This window comes from Mastigoproctus giganteus, chromosome 13 (genome assembly GCF_048544385.1).
Source record: "Mastigoproctus giganteus isolate SK-2022 chromosome 13, ASM4854438v1, whole genome shotgun sequence".
In the NCBI taxonomy this organism is placed as follows: Eukaryota; Metazoa; Arthropoda; class Arachnida; order Uropygi; family Thelyphonidae; genus Mastigoproctus; species Mastigoproctus giganteus.
Window position 1 is genome coordinate 163033713 of NC_143587.1, and position 23121 is coordinate 163056833.

Here is a 23121-nt window from a genome sequence, read left to right on the forward strand (position 1 = left end):
GCCACTTGAGCGGGGCACACGAGAACACATAGCTTCATGCATCGAGACTGTGTGCATGATGCATGTCGCACCAATGGTAGAGTGAAAGTGTAAATCGAAGATTGTCAGACAACACGATCTTTTTCCACTGTTCCATAGTCCAGTTGGCAGCACCATTCCGGTCAAATCTTTTGGACTTTTTTTTTTTTTTTTTTCAGAAGTAGCACACGACTGCCAAATCCCAGGTTCTTTTAACTCTTTCCACATAGTTCGGTTGGAAACGGGTCTTTCTTTGTCTAAACTTCCAACTTTCTCAGTCGGATTATCCCATTAAACTAAATTTTTCAGTCATTTTCTGTCCATTCGATCTTCTATTCTGACGCACAATTTGCTTTAAATTCCTGTGGTCTCGTTCATTGTATACTTTGAGATGGTTGATTTCGATATACCAGTGATTCCCTTTGTTTTTTATAAGACACGACATGAAATAGAGAGATCCATAATGCTCGCAATGAATAAATTTTGTGTTTCTAAGCACGTCTGTGCAAGAGCTAGTGGGAAACTAACCTTTGTTGGATCGGATTCAATTTTAATTTGAATTAGGCAACTAAAGACTTCAGACATCAGTATAAAGTTTATAAATTATGCGAATTATATTCGGCTGACAATTGGGGATGAAAACCCAGACTTTCCCTTTGTTGGATCAGCACTTGCTGTGGTACAACCATGATTGGCAATGTGCACTCCAGTGTAGTCTCAAATTAAACTGAAGTTCTACTCAAAATGGTTGCACGTAAATATATAAATTCGCATAAAATATTAAACCCAACGAATCTAAATATCATTGCGTACGTAAAACACTTCCAACTGTCTCAGTCAGATTATCCCATTCGTGTTTTGCAATCACTGCATTATATGGTCCCTCTTGTTTCTGCTACAAACTCCACTGCATGAATCGAAAAAGAAAATGAAGTTTAAATGTTCTACTTCGATATGTCCATCTTGCGCTGTAGGGTGAATACTTCTTTCTAATGGATTTCGATCTGCGTTTCATATTATCGTTGGAGCGTGAAAAAGATAAATCAAATGTGCTCTCTCTCTCTCTCTCTCTCTGCTGTAATAAAACATTAATTCTGCACTATATTTACTTGCCTGTTATGTAGCGTGACCGCTCCAAGATGGTGAAAGTACTGTGTAAGATATCCGCTTGATTATTGTTTAGTGGAATGAGTTCCAGTATCGGATGCTGAACTTCATAATCGTATATCGAAGTGCGGTAGCAATTCCTTTCTGACAGAATAGGAATTTCATGATGTACTGCCCCGAGTGGAAAAGGGACGGCAGCTGCAATTTCATTAAAAATACACCAGTGAGATGAGAAATGAGACCATTACAACGAAGCGTTGTCTCAGCTATTAAGAATGGCAAGATAAGTCTAATCGGATGGTTATTCTAGTGTCTAAGGGTACGTCTTAAATTCTGATTCATCTGAAAGACAACTGGGGGGGGCATTATGAAACCAGTTACCATCATGCATATTTGAGTTCGTGTCTCCAATTAAAGAGTATTTTCAAAATTCAAGTACCATTTCCAAGCCAATCTTAGAGGCTAAAAAGAACTTTACGAAATTCTCACGAAAATTTATGTCTGAATTCAACAACATAAAGAAAGATCATTTGCCTTTCAAACTCATAAAAAGAAAAGTAACTGCATCACCTAGCCAATACTGTGAGCCAAATTGTTGGAATATGTCAGAAATAGGGAGATTAATTCAGTCAATGCCAAATTGATCAAATCGTTTCACAATACCCAGTTTCAAGAAAATTTAATAAATGCAAAAATTATTGAATAAAATGAAATCAGATTAACTTCTAACTTGGTTTCATTGTAATCTTCCCCAAGCATGTCAAAATTTACGAACGAAAAAAGTTGATCTTTTCCAGTATGATAACAAACTCACTGGCCAAAAAATTAAACCTTTATTGAATATCTACTAGGGCCAACTTTTGCCCGAATTACAGCCCGAACATGTGGCTAGTTGTTGAGGAAGTCTAGCTCCATATTTGACTATTCTTCCAATGTTTGTTCCAATATATTGTGTGTCCGTTATTTGTTAACTGATGTACTGTTGTCGGCAGAGAACTGGGAAGCCGAACTGCCCTTTCCAACGTTTCCCAGTCATTCTCAATTACATTCAGATCTGAAGAATTAGGCCAGGGTACAAGTTGAAAACCCTCGAACCATTGAGATACAACTTTTGCCCGGTGGATATTTGCGTTGTCGTCGTCTTGAAAAAAAAATCCATCGCAATTCGGGTAAAAAATGAAGCATTCACGGTGAAGTCGATCTTATACAACAGAAAGATATTCATCGGAGGCAACACGACTTTCTAATGGTATGAGCCGACCCACTCCTTGCAAACAGAATACACTCCACACGATGATAACACCTTCACCCTTTTGACGGACACGAGACAGTCCGTCAAACGGATGTTGCATGGCTTCATGAGATACACACTTTTCCCTACCACTGGAGCAAAAAAATTGTAAATCGAGACTCGCTAGACCACATGATCTGTTTCTTCTGTTCCACAATCCAGTCTGGACAGTGGCGCCAGCATTCCAGTCGGATCTTTCGAATTTTTACAGGAAGAAGTTGCTTTTAGCGCTCAACTGCCAAATCCCAGATTCGTCAACTCAGCCGCATTCTTTGCCAAAATTTGATTTTTCAGTCATTTTCTACACACTGGATCTTCTATTCTGACGCGACAATTCGTGCGCTTGGACTACCGACTCTCTGCTGACCTTTTTTTCTTTTAGAGCTAATTGTGGCTCCTTTAAGATGTATGATGATAACACCTTTCTGAAATCGGAAAGATCTCCTGTCTGCCCCGTGACCAGATTCAAGAAGAGACGTCCCAGGCCAACGTACAGTATTTATCTGATAACAAGGAACTTATAATCATACGATGTGATACATTACTTTTGCTTACCAAATATTTAAATATCTATTAATGCCAACTGCAAAAAGTTTGTAATTTTTCGGCCAGTGAGTGTGGAATGGACTTTGTTATTTATAGTAAGGGAGTATGTGTAACTTTTTGTAAATTTTTTTGTAAATCAGGCAACGACCATAAATTGCATACGGTATCATGCGATCCTGATTTCCATCTAGATTTACCCCCATTCACTTGATAACAGCGACACCCTTCTATGGAATTCATTTGTACCCAGACAAACTGAGTCAGTTCAAATAAATCTTAAAGGACTACTTTTAAGTAGTTGAGACAATCACAATTTTGCATTGTCCATCCCAGAATTGACCCTCGCCTGGCTGAACAAACTATTTTCCAACTTATCGAGAAATTTCTTTCTTTCAGTGCATCTTTATTTTCAATAGAAACGCTTTGTGTTTCGTCCGTGCGGTTTCCGATTCTAAAAGGATTGCAACCAACTCGCTGTGTAGTCATTTTAACTGCCTTAAAGGACTTCTCCAGCTTTTAGGGGCTGCCTCCTGGAGTTTTTTCATTTATATTTTGATGATGGCTTTGTGCCAGGCTCGCAGTTTCTCATTTTCACGAGCTACTTCTTGGCGCCCTCACTCCCTCTCGTGCGCGTCTGTGAGGAAAGATAACAGGCACTCTGCTTCTCTGGCAAGCGAGATTGTATTTCTCGCGAGAATTCTGGCAAATATCTACGGAGCGATTAGCGAAGGAAAAAAGGCGTCGAACACGGGAACAAAGTTCACGCTCTCAAGTCCTTCCCCTGTTTGTACAATAAATGGAAAGTCGATTTTTTTAGCTCTTTTTTTTTCTTTCTTTTTATCTCTCTCACATTGCCAGGATGAATGAAAAAATTGGCGAACTCCAAGCATCCATTGTATGACAATAAACAGAGTTTCTAGTTTTATTTTTAACAGCGATTTAACAGTGATATTCCACTGTTACAAAAAATAACAGTTGCGTATAACTGCTCAAGTGATTTGAACAGTTAGACGCTACTGTACAGTCATCAATATCATCTCTGCCTGACTGAATAGAGTTGGACAATATACACCAGATAAGGGATAACGTGAACAGTATCCATGGGCGTTCCCTCTCCGATTTAATCACCATCTCGTTCGAGAAGTTGGAGAATGAATCACGCATTAGTGGTGGGGAATACCGTAGATGTACACTTCCCCCTTTACAGCAGTGGCGAACTCATAATAGTTGGCCTTCGGCCTCTACCCTTTGGCTATTCAGGGATCACCATTTCCTCTCTTCATGGCATCAACCGAGTGTCACTGAATAAACCTCACTAATGTAAGAAATGGGACAGAATACGAGATGAAAAGAAGTACAAGAAAAGGGGAAATGGAATAAACAGGGTAAAGATCAATCAACAAAGTTTTTTTAAAACAATACGCCATAAAATTAGGAGGGATGGATTAAAATCGAAATTAAAACTAAGAAATGGAGTAGAAATTGATTGAAAAGTAGGAATCTTTCGAAGGCGGTCCCCTAACAGAACATAAACGTCTAACGAATGTTCGTACGATTAATTCTAAGAAATAAGTGAAAGGAGGGAAGGGAGCAGGCCTAGGTTCCTACCTAATATTTCCCTGCCTCTTCTTGAGCAATTTCTGAGCAGAGGTTTGATCGCATTCCTCAAAGCATTATATCGGTGGTTTCCCTTCCAATATCCCTCTCAAATCTGAACTGGCAAAATGTTGCAGCGCACTTCAATCAATTTCTCGTGTTTTAACGGGAGAAACGAGATTAATTATTTGTGTGGAACGACACAAGCGCCACAGATCCTTCTTTAATGGAAATCAATTTCCTTTGAACGAATTTAGACGATGTAGAAGTTTCGTATGAGTTCCCTCCCCCTCAACTGTGTTTTTTTTATATATGCGTATTTAAAATATTTTGAAAGAAAGTGGGAGAGAACTGGGAAGGTCTTCTGGCAAATATAAAACGGAAATCCCTTTACAATTAATTAATATTTCCTTCCTATTTAATTTTTCACCTTCAAACCATTCGTAAGTATCACGCCAGATCAAAGGTTATTTCGTTGTTTTGCAGGGCAGCTTTGAAAGGCATCAACAAAATGAAATGACAGTCAAAATGATGGAAGAAATTTAGTTTTTACATTTAATCTAAACATTTGCATTTAATTTCTAATCGTGTGAAGATAACAGAGACGTTTGAGTTATCTTGGACTACCTTCACGCACATTTCTGAAATTACCAACAATTTTCATTTTGTTAATTACGTTTTCCTCTGATTACTCATGATCTTTTCTTCTCTTTTTTAAGGAGTGAGACAACTCAAGTACATAAAATCATACGAAAGCATTCTTAATACAGACTTATTTTACAACCAATTACTTCTTAAACCAAGAATACGTCCAGTCTTGGCTTTTAACAATTAAGACGGAAAATTATGCATTTTGATGGGACATGTCGATCAATTTTAACAGAATGTTTTGGAATTTACACCGGCAACAGTACAAACATCTTAACCTTCTAAGCCAAAGTGGTCATTGTTCAACCTCCACAGACTTCAAAACCGTGCGGAGGAAAACACCCTTGTAAATTCAAGTGAAGGAATTGCCAAAAACTTATATCATGAGTGGTCTGAAAGCACATCGACGAAATCTATGATTTAAAAACACCTAACCTGGGCTAAGGATCCTCCGAATTGAACATATTGCAGGTTTCCACTGTTGGGACCTTCTCCGATGAGTCCAAATTAAATCTCATGGATCGGCTGGAAATAGTATGTTCTGCATATGTGCAGTAAAGACTGTCACTCTGATTGTATTGAATCGAAAGTGAATTTTCATCGAGTCCAGATGATTTGGGACTGTATAAGAATCAAATGGGCGGAGCACACTTTATAAGTAGTACTATGGAAAAAAAAAAAGAGTCGGCAAGACTGTCTTTGCATTCACAAGAGATTTAAAGGAGAGGAGGGTAGTTAATAACCAGATCATTTTGATTCAAAATGGCTTAGATCGGTTTCAAAAATGGTCTGAAACTGGAAAATGCAATTGAGTTCTTCTAAATTAAATGTTTTTGCACCTGGAGAATAGGAATCCAGGAGCTTATAAGCTAGAGAAAAGGCGAGATTAAAAGACCAAGAATTTCCTATTCAGTCAGAATTTTCAACGTGGGGTATGGGATGCTAATCGATTTCCATATAAAAAAACAGCTTATAAATTGCGATAGAGGTTTACAAGACACTGAAGGTAATCAGTGAAATTAACGAGGAAGATATTTTCAAGGGCAGAAGCGAATTTCGGGGAGTAAAAGAAGGCTGATCTCATGAAGTTTGCTTTCGGACAGCGTGTCGTAGATCACTGGAATGAATTGCTTGGCACAGCGATAGTGTGGTAAAATTCAAAAATGGAATTGGACAGCCACTATTTATAAGCGGGGAAGGTACGATGACAGATCTTTTTTGGCAGATATAGGAAGAGCACACTTCCTTGAATATTTTAGCCATTATGCCACACTTAATTTTATTTTCCTATTTTTGTTTTTAGAAATCTTTATTTTCAACAACAGATACGTTGTGTTCACTACAATACGGCCCTTCACAGCTCGAAGGCCAAGAGTTAACGTGACAGAAATTATAATCTCCAGGGCAGGATAGACGTGTACAGTACCAGGTGGAGAACGGTTAACGCATATATTAGTGATGGCTAGTGAACGGCACGATTTAGTGATTGGAGTTATTTAGCAGCATGAATGGCTTGGATCATCAATAGTCTAATGGCACTAATCACTTCGCAGAGCAGTAGCCACCAAATTATCTATGCGCTTATATCGACAACTTATGCCATTGCGCCAGATCCAATTAAATGACTTATTCTTAGCTTCATAATAAAAAAAAGCAAATTCAGTTCTATTTGTCAGGAATTTGACTCTAGTGTGGAAAATATTGTTCAAATAGAAAATATAGTTCTACTTCAACAAAGCGTCCAGCATTGTTTAAGTAGAACTGTACCTTTTCAAGTAATTCGATATTTTTCCAGAAATCAGGTCTCCACGTCCTTACAGCATTCGAAATGTTCCAACCACTGATTTGTATATTAGTATAACCCTCTCTAACCATAATTTACGAAGAGGGGATTAAAGAGTTCTTATTGACCACTGAAAGCAAGAAACCAACTTCTTCGATATCGTTTTTCTCAAAAGTCTAGAAACAAATAGTGTTTCTTTCACGTTGTTTTCTTTAGGCATCGATGGCAATCAATTTTAAAGATGATATGGCGAATGCAATCCAAGTGATTGAGTAATTGTGTGCACCGAACACCCTCGCAGCTCCATTCCACGACTGCCCTCTGATTTTGGTGCTTCTGCTCCGATGTTAACTTCTTAACTGTATTTCAGTGAAGCCTTGATGCAATTACAGTCCAAGATGATCATAGAGAATCTGAAGTCCTTCATATCCAGTTCACCAATGTATTTTTGATACGCATTGAATCCTACAATACAGAAATAAAACCAAAGCAAGTAAACCTCATATTATATCAGACTGCAGGCATTAATTGAATCTTCGAATATATATTTTTAAGAAATCTTTCAAGAAAAATGAACGTACTAACCTTCGATAATATTTTAGTCAATGGGAAAAGCGATCCCTGCAAGACTTAACATTATTCAACTTCATAAGGCCCATGCGCAAAGGTACTCTGGACTCTCGCAAATACTTACGGATAGTTCAAAATTTGGCACAACCTCAAGAAATGCGAAGCTAAATCTGCCGCTGAAGAAATTTAGCATTGACCAAGTGGTCAACGATCTCCCGAACAGAGTAGTCGCGGGACCAGACAGATTTACACATTTTATTGTAAAGATATGCTCTATTTATACCGTAGATGTGCTACTGAAGATATTCGAAAAGATCCTTAAAGGTGGGACAATACCCAGCAAGTATCCCACCCCAGAAAAAAAAAAGAATAAAAAACTATAGGACGTTGTTCGGATTGAGAGAGTCGAGTCTGGAGTCAGTCAAGATGAGAGTCCTAAGAATGTAATCAGAACGACATATTCAGCAGTCACAAACACAGATGATCCTCGCTTAATCGACGGGATTCGAACTCCGGTTTTTTTAGGCGGTGTAAGGGGAAGGACAGCGACTCTACCAACTGTGTTCCCACAAGGACCCGTCAAAAGAAAAAGATTACAGACTTACAGAAATCGGCTGTTCACTGTTCAAGATTTTCGGGATCAGCCAGCCAGAAAAAAATGAATCCATTTTTGCCACACCAACCAAACATTTCATCTTCCCAGTACAGTATCATGTGGCAGAGATCACCAATATCAAATTTACTTGATATGTAGTTTAGAATATAAATGGTATAGGAGAGCACATTTAAACATGATATTCTACTATGTATTAAATTTGCTTTTGATGATGTCACAGTAATAATTCTTGAAAGATTGGCTTAATAAGATTGACTTAAGACGCTGCCCTTCTGACAATCTTAAGACCAAGGAACTTACTTTTTTTTTTTTTTTTTTTTTTAAATCGTGAAGTTGGTATTTCCCATCTCGTAGAAAGGAGTTTGCCTGGAGGTGGAGTCCTATCACAATTACTTTGGAACCACGATTACTTTGCCTCCTTATCCGCCTTAATACGTAGGAGTTGGTCATCCTTGCCGGAGGACTACAAAGCGAATGTCTTTTCCCACAGAATATTGGATCTTGAGATAGACGAACCAGATCTGTAGTTTTTGCAGTATCCATTTTAAGAACTACAGAACTTAATCGATATCTACAATCAAAACTAATGGATGCTCCCTCAACGATATACACCATTAAGGAGCCGAAAGAAAACAGCGGAATCTTCATTAAGAACCATTTATCGGTTATCTCAATTCTCTAACTAAGATTAGAGAACATCTCCCGTACGAGAATTCAATGATTGACATGAATTCGTATAACGATGTATCTGCAAGTATATTAATCGTTAATATTCAGGGATTAACAGAACCTCAATACAATATGTATCATAAAAGTTCTAAGGTTTTTAGACATTACTAAGATTTACTACTATCTGGAAGTGGACATTTACTGCAAATCCTTCTTTGAAATTTACTAACATAAAATCTATAACTTCCGTTCTTTGTTTGAGCCCCGAAATGTGTACCAAAAAAATCCGAAACTTTTAAGATTTCACCAAATGGTGTTAGCATTGATTTCCCGTTTGTTTTTATTGGCACCTCTGCGGGGGGGTCGACATCTACGATTTCAGTTTCATCATCATAACACGGCCGTCCGGAACTGCTAAGATGGCCATTTGATAAGGACAAAGTGTCTGCGAAGAAAAACACACTCGAGAGAGAGACACAACGACATCGGCGTTATGCTCGCGCAACTATCGGAGAGACATCGAAGATGAGGGGGATTTCGGGCTGAATGTTTGTCGACTCAATATGTGGGATGTCGCACCGCAAGTTGACGACGAACTTATTCATGGTAGCGGCTGCGGGCTCGTTTTCACGTGGAGTCTCCACATTCCTTCGATGCCACCAAAGCTAATCTGAACACGAGCGGTGCGGATTTGAAACCGGAACATACGATCGCATCAAAGGCACACTTGAATGGGAAGGTCTTATCTACAAGCTGTAAGAAATGCGCGTGTGATATCTAGTTTATTAAGAAAAACTGTTTTCTTAAATGAATTTAAGAAAACCGTCTTTCTTACGCAAAATAATCACACAAATTCGAAGAAATAAGGACCCCTCTGTTTAGAATGGAACCAGTAAAATTTTTATTAGTCACTGTAGCGAGGTACCTAAGTAGCTGTGTCAGTTCATTGCTCATTTCCTTAATCTGGGCTATTGATCTTTCGTCTCCTTACGAGGCGCATCTCCGTGCACTCACCTGTACTCCAACAGCTTTCCCCCATGTTCTCCGTGATGAGGGATGAGCAATGACAAATCTCTATCCCCTACCTCCTCCTCCTCCCACACAAGTGGAACGGCACGTCCGTATGGGAATAACTCCCCCAACATACCGTCCCTTGCCTGAGGCACTAAATCAACGTTCCATTACCAGTAACAAGTAAGCTATCCCCCGTTTTCCTCGCTGCGATCACCGTCTTACACGCATTGATCAAAGAACGCCCGCGGTAACGCGTACATACATACATGGGAAAAGCGCGCGTGCGCACACGCCCCGGCAGTTCTCCTCATTCACAGACAGGAAAGACCCGACGCTACGTTGCAATGGATGCAGAGAAACAGCCGGCATCTCTTTCTAGCCATCGCTACCCCCCTTCGGCCGTGGATGGGCCTCATCCAATTCCACGCAACAACAAATAGGTGTCTCCGGGAACGGTAGACAAGGCCTTCGTCTCTTGCGCACATGTGCCACGTGGCTAACTTTGCCTTGGCAACCGCCTTCTGAGTCCAGGGCCGCCGACCACCATCGCATATCGTACGCTTTTACTTTCTGAGGGGGGGTGTTGTGGAGAGTAGAGGGTGCAGAGGTGATTTGCTCAGAGGTCATCTGCCCACTGTACAACGGGAAAAGCGGTGAGTTTCTCATGTCCTCTTAATTTTTTGACCTCTCTGTTAATCCCTTGTTTTGTGTTCTCGTTTTTGTGGTACGAATTATGCGACAGTTAAGATTAAAGTATCGTCCTTCGTAATATTGCTTTGTGTATTCGATATTCGTGGGACCATCAGAAGCCATTCACTCTCATTTCCTGGGTAATCCAACACAATGGCGTTGGGCCCCAGTATGCCACGTTGTTTGCGTATTGATCTGATTTGTGGACTCGCAGTTAGCCGGGCAATTTCTGCAGAAACTAGTCTGGCAACGTAAATACCATCGGGTAAAAAATATCCACGTGCAGGGGCAACTAATAAGTCTCTGCCTTCGTACGAGCAATAAAATAAGAAATTATCAGCCGATGTCTGTGCATTACATTCCGAAAAACACGGTTTATCAGCTTGAGAATTTGTTAAATTACGATTAATATTGCGTACTTCCAAGATTTGTCTCTTAATTGCCCACTTGGATTTCCACAAGGTTTTCTGATGGACCTAAGGGCATCCCGACAAGGAACTACTGCAGTTAGATCATAGGTGGGTCCATTATAAGGATAAAGAATGTCCTGCCTTCTTCGATCCACTCTATTGAAATGGATCATTTGGTCAATTTCAACAGTGGTTGAAATGGTCCAATGGTCCATTTGGCGTTATAGCGGTGAAATTCGCGGAGGACACTACTGCACAATTTCCTATTTCTCAAGGAAATTGAAGATGATCGCTTTCATATGGTTCGCGAGGGTACACACGTCATCTACTGCACGAGGATTTTTTAGTATAACGCAATGAGTGAAAACACAACCACATTTTCTCATTCCCAAAGGCTACTGAACCCATATTGTACTCTCTGAAGTAGTAATACTGATGATAATTGTTGAATTGTCGTCAGCAACCCATTAAAGATTCTATGTGTATCCCATGTAGTGTAATACGTTAATTCTTAAGTTAGTTCATAACCAATACCTTTGGGGAAATGAAGGGATCGTAGCCGGTTAGCGAGAAATATTCAGAGATAGGTGAATCTTTTTCTAGGTTAAGAACTACTGTAACCATCCCGGTTTATAAACAGAAAATTTGTTTATTAAATTATTTAAAAATTAGCTTGAACTTTGGCAAAAATCACAGTCGCGTTTTACAGCAGCTTCGAAAGGTTTCACGAATTTTATCAGTATTCAGGTTTAACACAATTTATTCTCGAAGCGTTTTTCATCTTCAACATAAGCCGAAGAATTATTGATGGAAAGTCGTTTATTTCAAATAAAGTTTGTTATTTTAATGATGTTATTTAAAAAAAAACGTAAGACGAATATCTTTTTATGAGTGAAATAAATAAAAATATTAATAAAAAGTGGTCGGTTAACCTTCCTGATTTATGCTTAAGTTATCTTAAACCGATCGGGCGTGCATAACTCAAGTAGTAGAGAGTAATTCTAAATGTGTTCAGTCTTATTATTCTTTCAACAACAACTTACATCCCGACAGACAGAAACATTTATCTCACTTGGAACAGCGAACATTACAGTGACACAACAAGAAAAATAACTTCGCCCCTCTTTTCTCATATGTTTATAGTCTTCACTTGATGCCCAAGCAATCCCCTATATTGATCACGAAACAGTCTGGGGACGTGGGGTGTAGAGGAGGAAATACCTCCGTAAAGCTGCCAGACATCAGCTGCAACCTTTCTCAGAGACCTCCCTGCCCCTATACATCTTGCTTTACCTGATAGAGGAAGGGACGTGCGGAGAAGCCATTTTTCTATGGCTTGGGTTTGGACCGTTGCGAAGGTTGGCGGCAATTCGATCGCTTGATTTACGAGTGGAGTGAGAGACGGGCAAGCAAGCAACAGGATGTAAACCAGGAACATCCAGCTATCGATGATGGTTTTCTCACTTGTGCTCTAAACAAAAATACAAAGCTCTTAATCATTCTGTTTATCAAGTCATGTCACGTGCCGGAGAACTCAACTTCGAGAGCTTTCGGTTCGCTGATATCGCCGGAATTAAAATTGCTAATTTCGACTAAAACAACCCGCGTAATAAGGCAACTTCAGAATCGTCTACTACGCATTCTGAGGCACGCGTCTGTTTCAATGTCCAATCGGAAACGAGTTCTTGAGTACAAGTTCATTTAGAGTATCAGAGCAATATTGGCTTTCAAATTTCGAAATGTTCGTGTCTTTTATTAACGCTGGCAGATATTTTAAAGAGCCGCTAAATCTATTGGAAATTGTTTAAAAGATTTGATTCCATCGATTTTTTATCGATGTTTTGGCAACTTAAGCCACGATGCACCAAGTCCATCATTTCTAAGGTGAACGGCAGATACTAATAATATCCATTGAAGTGGAAACTTTTCTTAAATAATTTCAGCCGGAATCCACAGATCTAGTTAAAGTAATATTTTTATATAAATGTAAAATCATATAAATGTTACTTATATTCATTAATTTATGTATTCATAAATTTCTAAAAAATTAACTGAGCTTTAAATTTCTATATAGTTCTAAAATAAGCTCAAAGAACACGATGTATTTTAATTTCTCGGAATTTAAATGCTGAATACGAAATTATGTGGTAGAGAGAGAGATTTGATAAATTTCAACAGGAAAATCATGCAAATGAGATGAATTAAATGAATACAAATATTGATACGTTGATGGAAGTTACTGCTGGAAACTGTTCCTTGTAATAGATTAATAAAAGTAATTGTCGTCATTAAGACGAACTCTGGTATTAAAATATATATATATATATTAATAAATATAATTTATTAATATATTTATTTCACTTAAAGACACACAATGGCCAAAAATATTCGAAATTTTGTATTAAAACATTCGCAGACAGAAGAAATGTAAATAGATGTAAAGCCAACTTACGTGGAGTGATGACGTTTTGCCTCGTTGAGTATAAAGGCTGCACAGGCTGTTCGACTGCAGTAATCTGAAGAGAGAATGGGGAAGATGCGTGATCTATCGGACATTGAAAAAGGTCTTATCGTGGGTGCACGTTTAGCACGAGCCATGATTCAAGAAAGGAAAGACATAGAAAAGAAAGAAAGGTTTCTCAAAAGAATCCATCTCAAAGGTTTTTAAAGACTGGAAAGAAAGCGGTTCTTCCACATCTCAAAGGCGTAAATGTGGCAGAAAAACAATGATCCAAGAGCCGGCGTACTCTAAGGAGAACTGTATGAAAAATAGGACACCCAGTTTCAGCAAAACAATTCAATAAGCTCAGAATTGCCCTATTTCAACTCGCACCATGCGCAAGGAATTGAAGAAATTTGGTATTGGCATCGCCTGCCTATTCGGAAACCACTTTTTCAGAGAAAAACAGACAAATCCGTTTGGAAGAAAGTCATGGTGGTCAATCGAATTACGATGCACTTTATTTTGCACTGATGGTAGGCAGAGTGTGGCAAGAACTCTTCACGAAGCGAAGGACCTTGCTTTCCTTGTTAAGGGAACTCAAACATCTGGAGAGGTATCATGGTATGGGGGATGCTTTGCAGGTCACACTGGGTCCATTGATACCGTTGAAAGGTCGAATATCCTCCAGAGAGTATCTGAATATTATATCAGATTTGCTATATCCTGCAATGTTACACTTTTATCCCGAAGGTGATGGTTCCTTTATGGATGACAGCGCAACAGCGCATCCTGCCAGAATCGTGCAGGAATGGTTCGGAGAACATGACACGGATTTCCACCATCTTCCCTGCTCCCCACGTTCACTTGATCTCAGTCTTATTGACAATGTGTGGGATTTGCTGGGAAGACAGCTATTCAAGCAACCTCAGGTAAAATGTCTATTTTGCAATAGACTTAGTATAGTGTATGCATTATCCCACCAATTTATTAGAGAATCAAGCGTACAGATATCCGCATGCCCTCGTTCTTAGGAAAATGTTACTGTAGGTGATGTTCCTGCATCAGCGATCTCACGAGAGGCACTACAGTTGGCACTTCAATCAGTGGCTACTATGGGACAAACCCAACAAGTCAAGGCAGAATTTTCAACGGGGGTAACTAGCGATGTTTGATCCACCTCTGCTCTAAAATTGGAAAGCAACATTTTAAATAATCTAAACGGCGAAGATCGTTTCCGATACGACGATGTCTACAAGACGCGAATCATGCAAAAATGGTAAGCGGTATAGTATCCAGCATCTGCCATAGCCCGCACACTCGTCAGACGTGAATCCAATTGATGGGATCATCTGTAACGGCTCTCAGACGCATCCAAGATAGAAACCCCAGCAAGCAACAAATCTGACAGATCAAAAAGGTCATTCCCGAACAGGAATGGAAGAACTCCATCAGACACATCTGAGACGTTCCAACGCGCGTAGTTGATTTTGTCTCACACAGGATCTTGCTGTCATTGAAATTCAAAATGGACCAATGCGCTATTCTGTTAGAGAAGCGTATAATTCTAGTGTGGTTCAGTAATTCTTCATCGATTTATTAAACATGCACCGAAGGACTTCAAAAGTTCTTCGGCACATATGTGTTCCAACGTATTAATAGAGGTATTTAATGTTACGTACGTGTAACCAAAGATTATTTCAACTGTACCTCTTGTAGCTTCTCTTAACATTGCAAAACGTTAAAGAGAAGTTTTATTTCAAGGCCTTCATTTAAAAGCAATTATAAGTGTCTTCCACTGAGTAAGATTCCAGCGCATCTTAAACTAAGTAGGAGTACCATCAAAAGTGAGCGAGTGAGTAGCGTTGGGACTGCAACGCCGAGGTATATCTGCGGTTGTAAATGTTACCACCAAGATACAGCTGGCCATCCAAATAATTCGGCGAAGAAAACCTCTTCGCCGAATTACTTGGATGGCCAGCACGCGAGCTATTAACGCACAGAGGGACGTGGTGGTAGCGAATGGTTACCGCTGGTTTGGAGCCTTCCCCCTCGTTGCTTACAGCGTCCATCTCAGTCCTATTGAGGACCCCTTAAAGTGAGGCGTCCCCCGTGTTGCTGCTAAACGTAACTCGGCTAATTACATCAGAAGCTTTATGTCCTGAGGCGGCCGACCTTTCTACGAAATTAGAGACAGCCGCGTGATGCGAGTGTACCTTGGAGGAGATGACTTAGCGGAACAGAATACAAGAACAAACAGCGCCGTGTTCGGTTTGTTCCACGAATTTACATCGTCAGTTTTGAACAATGTGCCTCACCGGGTTCGCCCCTTTCGGGTGAAGAAGCGTTCTGTATCGAGGGACCGTGGCTCAGCTGCCGCCAGTAGAGCGAGACCGACTGTTTTTTTTTTACCTCCTCTCGGCTTTCTCTGACGCTTCCGACTTGGCCTTCTCAGATTTATTTTTCGATACAGCCTCGTGCGAAAATTCTTTACATTCGTTGTCACATGTCAACGGATAAGGGAAGGGGAAGACGCGGGAACGTACATACTGGTTTTTCTGTTGTCATCGGTGTCACCTTGTTGTTTTTCTCGGTCTTTCGTGAGTCACTCCAGTTTGGTGCGTCGTCAAACAAGCCACAGACACCACCCACTCCAATTTCGCAGTTTGAAGAAGCATCTAAAAACTAACCGCGTCCACCGACCGCCATTGCAGTTCATTCATTAACGACATTGTTGTCCGGATGACCTTCCTGCACATAAAATTTTGTTTCATAACTTCTGAATCGTGTTTGGAAGGGTTGGGGACGTTTCCCACGATGATACCCAAAGACCGCGTGCACAGTTTTAAGACAACGTTTTAGCCAGTGACTTAAGAAAAGTTAAAGTTTGCATCCCGGTGTTGGTATTTAACGAGGACCAAGAAGAAAGCCACGTAGCCCCTTCTGCGCCGTATAAAAGATTAATTCCCACCTCCAGACAACCCCGGATCAGGTGCAACGAAAGCAGTTTACGCTACGTTGACCCCAGGGACATGTAAATGAGTGCACGTGTTTTTATAGACCCTATCATATGTCGGAAGCTCGGAAACCACCTCGCGACTTTCATAAGTCCGTAATTAAATTTCATCTAGCGTGTTATCGCAGATTTATAGGTACCGAGCACCGTATCGACGCTAGCCAACAGAGACACCTTCGATCACGTGGCCGATGGCTGCGGCCAAGATGATTACTGACAGCTCAGAATTTTAATTAAAAACGCTAGGCGTCGCTGTTCTGCGGAACAAGTTAATGTGGCCTTTAGAAGAAGGAGATGGTTATTTTGATACCGGTCTGTTGAGCAGCTTCCATTTTGATGTAATCATTAATTTAAGGTCCCTCCCTCCGACCCACCTTAGCCAATTTACTCGTGCGTGATGAAGCCCACCGATACTATGACCAGCATTTTGCTATTGTCCTTCTACATTTTTCGGCATCCATTTCCTTCCTTAAGAAATATGACACCTTCGAATAATTGGACCATGCCTGCATTTTCTCTTGATGGTGTAAAACAAACATTATTTTCATATATGGAGGTTTGGAGCCTTCCCCCTCGTTGCTTACAGCGTCGATCTCAGTCCTATTGAGACCCCTTAAAGTGAGGCGCCCCCCGTAGGAGTTGCAAAAAGTGCTAAAGAAATACATACGGTTGGCCAAAGCACATGCGAAGATTTTACTGCTTTGTTTGCTGAAGCAGAGAGTTTTGTTGATGATCCTCTTTCGCTATATTCTATCACTGAGGACTCCTTGATGCATCAAACTCATATGAAAGATATATGCATTTATAGTCTTGAAATTTCGTAGTAAGATAAATAGGTGTCTCGGTTGTTGGAGTAGGGATTTAGGAGCATCAGCGACTAAGGCCATATTGCTCCTTGTATATTGTCTTTAACGTGTTCTGAGGTAGATTTTCTGTTTTATGGATGAAAAACCCGAGAGTGTGGAGATTTGATTTCATTATAACCTATTGCCATTGGTATATCTTCCAGAAGCCTCAATGCAGGTAGGTGGGGGAATCATGTGTAAGACGAGCAAGCAATACGTGAATTATCCAGATTATCCAGAGCTCATTCAAATGTATGATCGTAAATGAACGAAGTTATCGCTGCTAGACGAATTATCATGATGGATTACGAGGGTGGGAATTAATGTCTTCGTATTTAGTACGTGGTAAGAATATAGTGTCTTGGAAGATCCACAACTGTGCTATTAGAATTCTCCAAATGCGATGTTACCTTAAAGTTCCTATAGATAGATATTTGGTCACGGTTCCTTAACAGCTACTTGGTGTGTGTGTGTGCGGATAGTATTGGATTGTATTTTAGCCTCCAACTGAGCAGCCTGGAAAGCCGAAGTAGCTGTGGATCCAAACCCCCTTTTCTCGCTACGCCATGGCCGTGATCAATGTGTTATTAATGTGGCCCTAATGAAGCTATAGGTAGCTCGCATCGCGCTGTTTCGGAGGGGAAATCAATATTATAAACTTGTTAGGCGACGTGAACATCGCTGGGCAAAGCAGACGATCCCGCTGTTGGGTATTACTGGGAAAGAGGGATGATCGTGATGATAATGCCGCCATTATGTGGGGGGATCGGGGCACTTCGGGTCGTTTTTATCCCAGAGGTAACTAATGTTGGAAGAGGCGTACGGATGTGCAAAACGGAGGGCCACAAATGTAAACAAGGTCGAATCCTTAATTTTCGTACCACAGAGGGGGCTCTCGTGATAAAATTTTTGCTGACTATCGCGCAAATATAATAAAAACTTAAAGGAAGAAAGAGGAAGAGCTAATCCGATTGATGTTTAAATTAGAATCATTAAGAAGCAATTACGTTGGGAGAGAAAAGTGCAAAACAATAGCTGGCGACGCGTGAGTTAATTGTTCCTCTGGATTTCGGCATCTTTTTAAATAAGGCGGATAAATTATTTTTACTGAAGTAAGATTTAATGGCGCTGGAAAACACTTCTGAATATGAGAGATCTCGGAGAAAATCAGAAATAGAAATGCATTAATGTAAAAGGCTCACCTTTTTGTTGGGTTACAGCTCTTTAACTAGACATTTTAATGAAGTAGTAGATTTAAAAATATTTCACTTATTTTATTATTTAATATTAATTAAATAAGAAAATTTAATCCACCTTCTTTCAGGCGAAAGAAAGCAGAGGAAGTTTCTCTTTGAATGAGTTCTGATTACTGCTGGTTCGTCGCGTGCGTCCCAAAGTACTTTATAAGCATGGACAGGGTACGCGATCTGATGAAATTATTTCTCAATACTATCACGGACTGATCGGATAGTATTGAGAAGACTGAGAACCTTGCGGAATGTGGATGAGACGTGGGAGTACCCATGTCTCATCGATGGTCGTGATGAAAGTGCGAGCCGATAGATGTGAACGGTGGAAAGGCTGACCAGGGGACAACCAGCAGTTTTCCAAGACCACGATCCAATGAATCCTCTTCCGCATGGGCCACTGGAATAGGTGCCTAGTTGAGATACCATGCTTACAGCCAAATCACGTTTTCTGCTATGCCATATGGACAGTAGATGGAGAGTCCTGCGACAAACTGCGGAGAATTACTACAGTGTCCTGATTAACAGAAACAGGCAGGTAGCTGCAGATATGGGATGCTTTACTGGGAATCCCTCATATTCCTAGACCGCACCTGAATGCTAAAAACTAGCTATCCATTGTGACTGAACGGATACACCCCTTCATGGTGACTGTCTTCCCGGATGGAACACGCTGGCCATATAATATGAGAGTGGTTCACCAAACACGAAATGAGTCCCAGGTGTACTAGATGTCGAATGAATTCGTCGGATATGCATCTATTAGAACATATCTGAGATTACACGGATCGACAGATTGGATGCATCTGCATGGTGATGTATCTGAAATCTTTAAGAAACTAAATACTGAAGGCAACTTACTCTTTCTCAGGCAATGCACATAAGGAGGCATAAATTTAAATTGATGAAGAATAATTGCAGGACAAATGTGTAGAAATTTTTCTGAAGGAAAATTTCAGAGCGTCATTGATTGTTCGAACAAATTTCCATTTTGTGTTTTGGCGGAGGGTAATTTGGGATAAATTTTATTTATTTTATTCAGTCAAGGAATACGCTGGCAGGGTCTATTTAAAAGAAGCATTGGACGGAATTATTAGATGGAATCAATTAGAATTAATGCGTTCATCTTACCATGAAGATGTCAGCATTCATCGTCCGATGACTGTTGTTATTATGACATTGCAAAAGCAACTCAGGCCACTAGAACCTTTCTCAACTGGTAACCAATGCCATCTATCTCCTTTGTTTTCTCCCTAATGAACAGTATTATCAAATAATGAACTCAACCAACAAATTGGTTCTTGAACAGCAACAGCTGCTCTAAGAAACTGGAATACATTGTTTATTTGTAGCATTCAGAAGATGACATTAATTTCTAGGAATAACATTTTCAAAGATGAATGTCTCCTCTTACCATCTCCCGCTTATGGAAGTTTGAACTTCCATAAGCGGGAGATGCGGGTGCAGAGTATTAAGGCATTCCAAGAGAGCGAGTGTTTAATAAAAGCCCACAAAGGATTGAAAAATGAAATATTTGCCAAGTAAATATATCTTTATCAACCCCAAACCGAACGCTTGTGTCACGCTAATGAAAGTTCTTCAGAAAGTACCGCTTCCATCTACATTTAAAGACGTTCCATCGTGCTCCGCAGCAAGATCGCATTCAGAATGCACTTTTATGCCTTTTAAAAATCTGCGGGGCACACAAACCATTCTTCGCGGGGGTCTTTCTCAATGTCGTCTTTGTAAAGAGGGATCAGAGCGGAAATAGGATATTTTCCACACTTTCTGTGCTGTCCTCCAGACGAAAGAAAAGACGTTGAAGCCTCATTTCGAGAAAACTCTTTTTTTTCCCGAAGGAGTGTTCCTCGTTGCTCTTTTCTCGATGCCATTATCCCCCCCAAAGTGTGTATTTTCCAAACTTAAACTTTCTCGGGGTTGATATACAGAATATTTGCTTCATCAGTCCACACGAATATGTTCCCGATGCAAAATATCGCCATCTGGCAGTGTAAACAGAAGTGACAAATAGTGTCACATTTATTATCGCGAGTCTGTCTTCGTAACGCCCGCGAGTTCTTGGCGACGCACCCTCGTAAGTATGTAAATCTCCCGGAGCGAGATTAATGTGGCAACTGCTCAACCTCGCGCCAATTAATCCGCCTGCATGAACACCCACAGTTCCAAAAGGAATAAAATTATAAATAAAAGAAAAGGAAATGCGCTGCTTCGAAATAGAAAAATTATCCGGAGAACTCAGGAGGGCGAGACGTTGGTTTCCTTCATGAAAACAATACGTCGGAGGAGGGTCAAAGGAGATGGAAAGTGGGCGAACGGAAAAAGCTATTGGATTTTCTTCCAGGTTTGTCAACATTCGAAAAACAACAAAATGATATATTCGTGATGAATCCATCAGAAACAACCGACCGAGAAGCAGTGGGCGAAGTTATCCTTAGGAAAGAAGAGAGCGAAGAGATGATTGATGAATATGAAAGAAAAGGAGAAAGGTTGAAATACAGCAAGAGTTTCATTTCGGTTATTCATATGGAGATCAGCTCCTCCCTAGAAAATACAACTTTGAAGGAAAAATTATACGCTCGACTGACCCTTCTTTCTTTCTACTATACTGAAGAAAGAAGAACAGATTCGAGCTTTGCTTTTGTAAATTCAAGTAGCGTCTTAAGGAAGTCACAGATAAAACTATCTCCAACCAACTTCACAATCACTACTTATACAATAAGCTGATGAACTATGTTCTTCCCACTGGCGTGGTCTGAGTGGAAGAATCTATGCTGCTTTTTTTTTTTGGTCATTATGCCCACCTACCTAACAGTGGTTATGGTCTTCTATAGAGTCCATTCCACGGCGCGTGGCATGGACTCTGAACCTTGCAGGATGTACGTACATTTTACCATTCAGAATTGCATTTCATGAATCTGCGATAATCCAACTGGAGAATCCAAACGCCGGATCTGTCAATATCCACTTATCCACAGAGATGTTCTTTAGGATTCATATCCGGCGAATTCAGAGGCCAAGGTCTAGGGTTATTACGGATTTCTGCTATTTTTCAAGCTTTTAAATTTCTTTTCCCTCTCAAAAGTTAAAAGTCAAAAACGTGCATGGAATGTTAAAGGCTCATTTTTGGACCGGACAGGGGCTTCTACGACAACGCCGCCAGAAAACTGTTAAATTCCATATGCAGGAGTCGTCCTTGGTTCATCCAGCATCACCATACGTAACGCCAGTTTTAATTTTAAAATATTACATTCATCAGTTTTTTTCCCGACACCAACCTAGAAAGTTATTGTGCGACGGGTTTGCAAATAAGAACTCGCAGAGTTAAAGAACTACTCTGAGAACTCTTCTCTTAAGAAATCTAAGAATTCAGAGCTTTATTGTCAATATCAAGAGGTGTAGAGACTTAGCCGAAAACGTTTCTTGGAGGTTTTAAGGAATATTTGTGACAGAGAGATAGAATTTGAAAATTACACTTTAGAAGGTTTTTTTTTTTTTTTTTTTAATTTTAAGAAATATTTCTGAATAAAATATCATCGGGACCATAAACGGGATTGGCATAGCTCTGAATTAACGTTAAGATAACTCGGCCATAAGAAGTCAGTGCGTCGTGCATGCAAATACACTGCTCCAAAAAATTAACGGAACAAAATGTTTTCATGAATATTTTATTGTGAACATGTGGCCGAAAGTGAATATTTGGTATAATTGGCATCCTGACATGTAAATTCCGAGTATCCAATAGAAATCGATCTACCACCTTACACAGCGGCGCATTACGCAAATTATTCATAAAAACACGGGTTACCACCGCATCACTTCATTCCGTTTTTTAGCTTGCTCAGGGGATGGCCACATCCCCAGTACCCAGGATGACTAATCATCATTGTCGTTTAGATGATCCTTTGAGTTGGTGGGCCGTTGGAGTTGAAGCCAACAGTCTTCTCTTCTGGGCACTGTGGAAGCAGTTTCGGGAGACAGGAACCATTATATTTGAATAAGCACCCAGCGCTATGCTGTACCTTTTAAATGGCGGCTATAATTAACCATTTCATAGTTTCACAGAAGAATATTCACCTCCAGTGAATACCCTTCTGTCGTATCGGACCAATACAAACTTCAACCTGCAGTTTTTCAATGCTACTGGATTATGGTGGATTTTTTTTTCAATACCATAACACAACTATGCACTGTGCAAAATTTGTATCTGAATGGTGCGAGGATCTTTCCGAAGATTTCCAACGTCTATCCTGGCCACCTAATTCTACATATCTGAATACAATTGAGAATATGTGGAATAGGTTGGAAAGGGCAGTTAGGTTTCGTAGTTCTGTATCGACCACAATTAGGCAGCTGACAAATATCCTTAAGGAAAATGATCATATATGAAGTTAGATGTCTTTAGACCCTTAGTTCCTTTGAAAATATCTTTTGCTGAAGACATTTTTTAAGGGCATTTCTTCGGACTCGCCTTCTGAATCGGATGCCCAACTCTACTTGTTTCTTTCTTCTAAATCAACTAGAACATCTATGTCAATGACCCATCATTGCTCACATTTCAACTCCTCTGAAAAAACTTTCTTTTTAATATTTTTTC

At 40.0% G+C, this 23121-nt stretch overlaps 1 protein-coding gene across 1 annotated transcript in view; it reads left to right on the top strand.

The window, feature by feature from the left end:
• Window positions 1-10443: 10443 nt before the first annotated feature.
• Window positions 10444-23121, top strand: part of LOC150076567 (E3 ubiquitin-protein ligase PDZRN3-like) — a 61030-nt gene continuing 48352 nt past the window's right edge. The window contains exon 1 of the mRNA XM_090387384.1: window positions 10444-10511. The gene's annotated coding sequence lies outside the window, so the exon portion shown is untranslated. The remainder of the gene's footprint in view (window positions 10512-23121) is intronic.